Source organism: Rutidosis leptorrhynchoides, chromosome 11 (genome assembly GCF_046630445.1).
Source record: "Rutidosis leptorrhynchoides isolate AG116_Rl617_1_P2 chromosome 11, CSIRO_AGI_Rlap_v1, whole genome shotgun sequence".
NCBI classification, from domain to species: domain Eukaryota; kingdom Viridiplantae; phylum Streptophyta; class Magnoliopsida; order Asterales; family Asteraceae; genus Rutidosis; species Rutidosis leptorrhynchoides.
In genome coordinates, this window is record NC_092343.1 from 200,797,150 (window position 1) to 200,803,864 (window position 6,715).

Consider the following 6,715-nt stretch of genomic DNA (forward strand, 5'->3'; position numbering starts at 1 on the left):
GTATTACCTACCTGTTAAAAAATTCACAAGTAATATTTTGTACAAGAGAATTTTTATTACAGTCTTTATGAAAATGTATATATTCTGCAGAAGTAATATAGATTTGATGAGTTAATATTAAATTAAACTCATTTGATTTATGTTTTGAATTAGAATTGAATAATCTCTAAAACTTTAGAGATTACTTAATCGTCGCATAATATTTCTCCAATAAAGTTATGAATCAATACTTCATCGTTTATTATTTTTGGTATTCTTTGGTATCTATGGGGCGTATGACATTGATGTTCGAGGTATTGAGTGTGATGTTGAGGCATGGGTTGTGGATGTTGTGGGTGGTGGTACTGGTTATGCTGCTGGTGCTGCTGATGCTCGTCGATATTGCACCATATTCTTCATAGCTACTATTCGAGCGCGAAGCTCGTTGACTTCTTCTATTACTCCGGGATGATTGGTGGTTGGGACGAGGGGATGAATGAATTTTAAAATTTTAGATATTATATAGTCGTTGCGAGCTATTCTGGAAATGAGGGTGAAGATGGTGGTTCGAACGGGTTCGCCGGTAAGTGCTTCGGGTTCTTCGCCGAGAGGGAAATTTGGTGGATGGAAAGGATCGCCTTCTTCTTGTCTCCATTGATTTAGTCGACTACGAACCCATCCCCATTTCATCCAGAATAGATGATGGCTAATAGGTTGGTTCATTCCAGTTACGCTGCCATTGGAGCTCGAGGAATCAAGTAAAAAATCCATATTATATGATCGGATAAAGGGTTTTTGATATGAGATGGGGTGTTGAATACTGAATGATATCTTTGTCTCCTCGAATACGTATATATAGCAAAAAGATTCCGTAATTTACAGAGGAAATTTAGAAAAAGTGTCAGATAAAGTCTACTGTGATAAATATGATAGCATATGAATTTGTCTGTACATCATCTATGCAATAATTACAGTAATACGTGTTTAGCCTAAAAATAATAAGCATGTATTTTCTGCCAAGAAATGATAAGTAAAACGTATAATAAACAGATACGGTCGAAGTCCAGACTCACTAATGCATCCTAACAACTACCGGTTAGACACACTAATAAAAATTTTGGTTTGTTAAGACCAACACTCTGATACCAATTGAAGCAACCCGTCCAAATCCATCTGGATGAAGTCTTCAACTATTGGTCTCATTGGGAGGTACTGACCTAAATATGCCATGAACAACTCCATGTAATATCTTTAAAATGAGCAAATGCACAGCGAAAGATTTCTTTAATACCTGAGAATAAATATGCTAAAAAGTGTCAACCAAAAGGTTGGTGAGTTCATAGGTTTATTATAAACAATGATTTCAGAAATAGTAATAGACCACAAAATTTCAGTTTCCATAAATATTCTTACACCGCAGTGTAATAAAAAAAATATTCTACAACCATGGGCACTCGGTAACAAGCCTTAACAACAATAATAATGAATACCCTGATGTATATAGTGCACCGAATTAAGTGCAATAATAACCTTGAAGTACTAAACATCCGTTCACTGCTAGCGCGACTAGCCCGGATGGGGTTGTCAAATCCGATAGATCTATCAATAGGATTCGCGCCTACCAGTTCATAAACCAATAGATTAATGTACCAAGCTAGGGGAATATTTGTGATTCTAACCCATGTAGAATCAAGTTTAGTACTTGTGTCTATTTTGTAAAACAGTTATAAAACATTGCATGTATTCTCAGCCCAAAAATATATATTTCAAAAGCAATTAAAAAGGGAGCTATGAAAACTCACGATACTGTAATTCGTAGTAATTATGCGTATGACGGCACTGAACAAGTGCAGAGTTGACCTCGGATTTACGAACCTATATCAACTATATATATTAACACATATACTTGTAATCGAACAAATATATATATATATATATATATATATATATATATATATATATATATATATATATATATATATATATATATATATATATATATATATATATATATATATTAGTGATATACTTTTTATATCAATAACTTATATATTTCATTATATATTCATTTATATATTTTAATTAAATAAAAATATACATTTGTTATGTTATATGTACTAAATACATTTTTATTTATATATATCATTTGTTTGTTAAAACATTATTTTTTAATAATACTAAGATAATATTTGTAAAAATAATGATAATGATAATAACAGTAGTTTTTAATAAAATGAAAAATTTAATAATAATGGTTATGAAAATGGTAATTTTGATAATAATAATTAATACTTAATAATAATAATATTAGTAATAACATAAAAATCATATTTGTAACTATAATCATAATAATAATAAATGAAATTTCTATCATAATACTTATATTAGTAATAATAATACTAAGAATAATAATAACAATAATAATAATAATAATAATAATAATAATAATAATAATAATAATAATAATAATAATAATAATAATAATAATAATAATAATAATAATAATAATAATAATAATAATAATAATAATAAAAAATGAGAACTACCTTATAAGCCTTTTCTAAAAAAAAATGGCCACAAACCGGGCTCGAACCCGTAACCTCTTGCTAACCCGTAAACACCCTTAACCATCATTCTATCTATTACTTTCTGATTTTAGTCATAGCATAAATATATTTAACCCGTATTTCAGTTTCTTTCTTCTTATTCATTTAATCAATCGACCAGAACCAAAATCCATTCTAACAATGAATTGGTTTTGTGATTTGTAAATGAAACAGAAGCATGGTTGTGGTGTATATAGATTGACAGATAAGAAATAAATAAAAATGAAATTAACAGCAGCAGCAGCTGTTAAGCTTCGAAAAAAAAATAAACTTAAATCTTGATTTTGAAATTTGGATCGTTTTAGACCACGCTTTCTTCATGAAATAGTTTTCAAATCATACCTATAAACTTTTCAAATCATTAATTTAACCAGAAACATTACAACGATTTTGAATTTCATGAAGAACACAGCTGTTGACTTTTTGTTTTGAAACTTTGACTCCAAAATTCGTTCTTGATTCTGAAAATTAATAATTAAAACTTTGCAAATGGATTGAGTAAAGGATTCCTAATACTTCTGCATTTCTAGATTTTGAAGATTGATTCGGTTTTGAGTTTTGGGTAGAAAGGTTTCACATACAGAGTATATGACTGTTCTTATTTTCTGTTTTAATTCAATCGAATCAAAAGATCTAATGGTTAGTGGTAATTGATAATGGAATTGACGAGTTGAATGATTTTGATAATAACACAGAGAAATCTCTTGTTTTATAGCAAAGAGGCTCTACAGGATCCAACTCAGAGAAAAAAATATATAAAAGTTTGATCACGATATAAAAAAAAATTAAAAAGTAGATCATGACCTAAAATCTAATTTGTTTGTATCTGATTGAATAATGGAGTATGTGTCGATGTTGAATCACAAACGAAAAAAATAAGATGCTAATTAAATACCTAATTTTTTTTTTATAAAATACATATAAGAAATCAGGAGCAGGTAACAAAAATAAAATAAAAAAATAAAAAGAAGATTTGATTTTTATATAATCTGATTGTGTACATTATTTTTGGCTTTTTAATTTTATTTTTGATTGATATTATTGTTAAATATATTAATAAATATATTAATAACTGATTAATAAATATATTAATAATAATAATTTGATAGTATTATTAATAATAATAAAAGTAATAATAATGATAATAATAATAATAATAATAATAATAATAATAATAATAATAATAATAATAATAATAATAATAATAATAATAATAATAATAATAATAATGATAATGATAAATGTAAAAATTATAATAATATTATTTATGATAATAACCTTAAATTGTATTATTTTTATATTAATAATAATAACTATATTAATTTTTGATGATAATGGTAATTATAATTATAAAAATAATAATAATAATAATATAACAAACTACGTATAATAAATTTCATATTATATATTAATAATAATAATATTAGTGATACTGATATTAATATTAATATTAATATTAATAATAAAGTAATAATAATATTAGTATAACAACTATATTTTCAACTTGTAATTTAATATATTAATATTACAAGTTATTAATTACGTAATATATAATATGTATATATATATATATTACATATTTATTTACAACAATTGTTCGTGAATCATCGGGAATAGTTAAAGGTTAACTGAATTCTTGAAAGCAGTTCAAAAATTTTGAGGCTCCGTTTAACAGACTTAGCTTATCGTCTCAGAATTATTAACTCATATATAGATTTGGTTCAAAATAAGTCAAAATTTTTCGGGTCATGACACCTTCGCACATCCAATCGGGATATTTAGTACCTAAAGGCAAATGCCGAAGATCGTAGTAGGAGCTGTTTAGAGGCTGAAGTTGTCACTTTTGTACTTTTGGAACTCGATTAATCTACTGGTACTTTTATCCCTTTTACTCCATCTGTTATAATTTTTCCCATTATTGTTATGATAGATGATATTATTGCCATGATTAGCGAGTAGTTATCTTTAAGTGTTTGTTATGACGTAATCAGTTACGATGCTGAAATAATTATTGTGTAATGTGATGCTGTTGAGATACTTTCCGATATGATTTAAACTCAATCGCTTTTTCAACTAATAAAAATTATTTGTTGGCTATGTTATTGGGAAGTGGGGAACCCCAATTAAGAGTACACTATTTGTGTCACCCCTTGGTAAGAAACCTCTGTCGTATATATAGTGCGTTTGTCAGAGGCACAACGGTTGTAGTAAGGCAAACTCCACTATGGATTCCAGCAGTTGATCTTTCGTAATGGAAACTCTGACTGAGATACGTAGTACCTGGTTGGCCTTGAGATATGCCTGTGTAGTCACTCGCATTTACACATTGTAAGCTTATGAGGAGGCACAACGGTTGTAGTACTCTATTCCTCTTCCATGTATGGTCATGGAAGCTAATATCCAGTGTGGATACAGTTAATTGGACTATAACGAAGTATCAAGCATTGCGCTTGGCTTGAGGATTCTTGGTTAATTCAGGAACTTTTTGTTTAAAACTAAAAAAGGATTAGACCGTTAGGATAACCAAACGTGTTTATGGAGGTGACTCTGTAACTTGGCCCTGGTATTCTTTATGGTTATTCTCTTTTAATTAAGGGCCTAACTGATTTAAGAAGTCCAATCATTAACGAAAGCATCAGAAACACATCATGTCTCTCAGATCAGGGATGCCTTCTATCTTTGCGTATGCTTAAGAAAGTTTAGACCTTAAGGATCGTTAATATGTCACCTCACCGTGTCACTCCTATTGATGATCCGTCAGTGTTTGCATGTAGTTGATGTTTCTCGAGTGTCGAGGGTATGGGACATTGCTGTCTATTCAGAATCTTCAAGTCTAACGTATTTATCTAGAGATATGTTAGTCCTCTGACAGTGCCGGTAGCACCAGTATAACGAGTTTAAGGTTATCACCTATTTATGAGCCGACATTACACACTCTCAACTATGTAACTGATGAAATCATAACACACACTTACTTTAACCTAATCTCAATTACTAATTTTATCTTTATCACTTTCTTTATATATCTGTTTATCCTAAAAAACTAGAAAACCCAAAATTATTCCAAACTACTCCTTAGTAATAATAGGTCTATTAATAGTTTGCTATTGCGAAAGGTTCGATTATGTTGTCTTCTTAAATGAATGACAGGTCATAATTTCCTTACTCATCCATAGGAAGTAGTAGTATATTTAGGCACCCGCATATTATGAATTTAAAACCTAAATTCGCTCTGATGAACCTCGATAGACGGCTGGAGACCTGACGACACCACCATGAAATAAACCGTCCATTTTGGCCATATCAGGAGTAATCTTCCATTTAATTTACATGATCTTGAGCCACACCATATAGTAGACATCATCACTAACTTGGTCACATGATCTCTTATTCTTCTTAAAGAATCTATTATTTTATTTCTTGCTATAATAATCGCAAATAGAAATTTAACGATAATAATTCGAGCTACATTATGTTTGACAAAAGGACTAACTAACAACATGAAATCCATCCATGTATCATAAATATAGGAAAGTCCATAAGTTGCTTAGCTCTCAACCATACCACAATGGAGAATGAAAAATTAAAGAAGAGGTGGTAATGGGAGTCCAAAACTTTGATACACAAAGGGCAAAGAAGAACACAATCGGAGCTAATCTCCTAATTCTTGAGTTTTTCTTGTGTTTTTAACTTCTCCCTCATTAGAAGCCACATTAGAAAAGTATGTTTTGGTATACTGAAACCAAACTACCAAAGCCATGGAACTTCAGGGGATCTGTTGCGCTTATAATCACGAACTATATGAATTGAATAGTAATGAAGATTCCCAGGGGCTAGCACCATTCATTTTTAAGAGATACATCTCTAAAATTACGAACACCATCTTGTGCTATAGACCAAAGCGTTAAAGAATTAGCATGAGGACCACATGTACTCCACAAATCAAAACCAAGCACATGTACCATAACCATTCCGAGCAACATGTGAGAATGCCCTTTGAGTTCTTCACAAATAATTAAAATTTTATGCGAACTCCAACCTGCATTATTTGGAACATTAACTAACCAAAAGTTACCACTCGCTAGCATGTGGTCATATATGCATCGAAACTATAAAAATTCATGACGGGA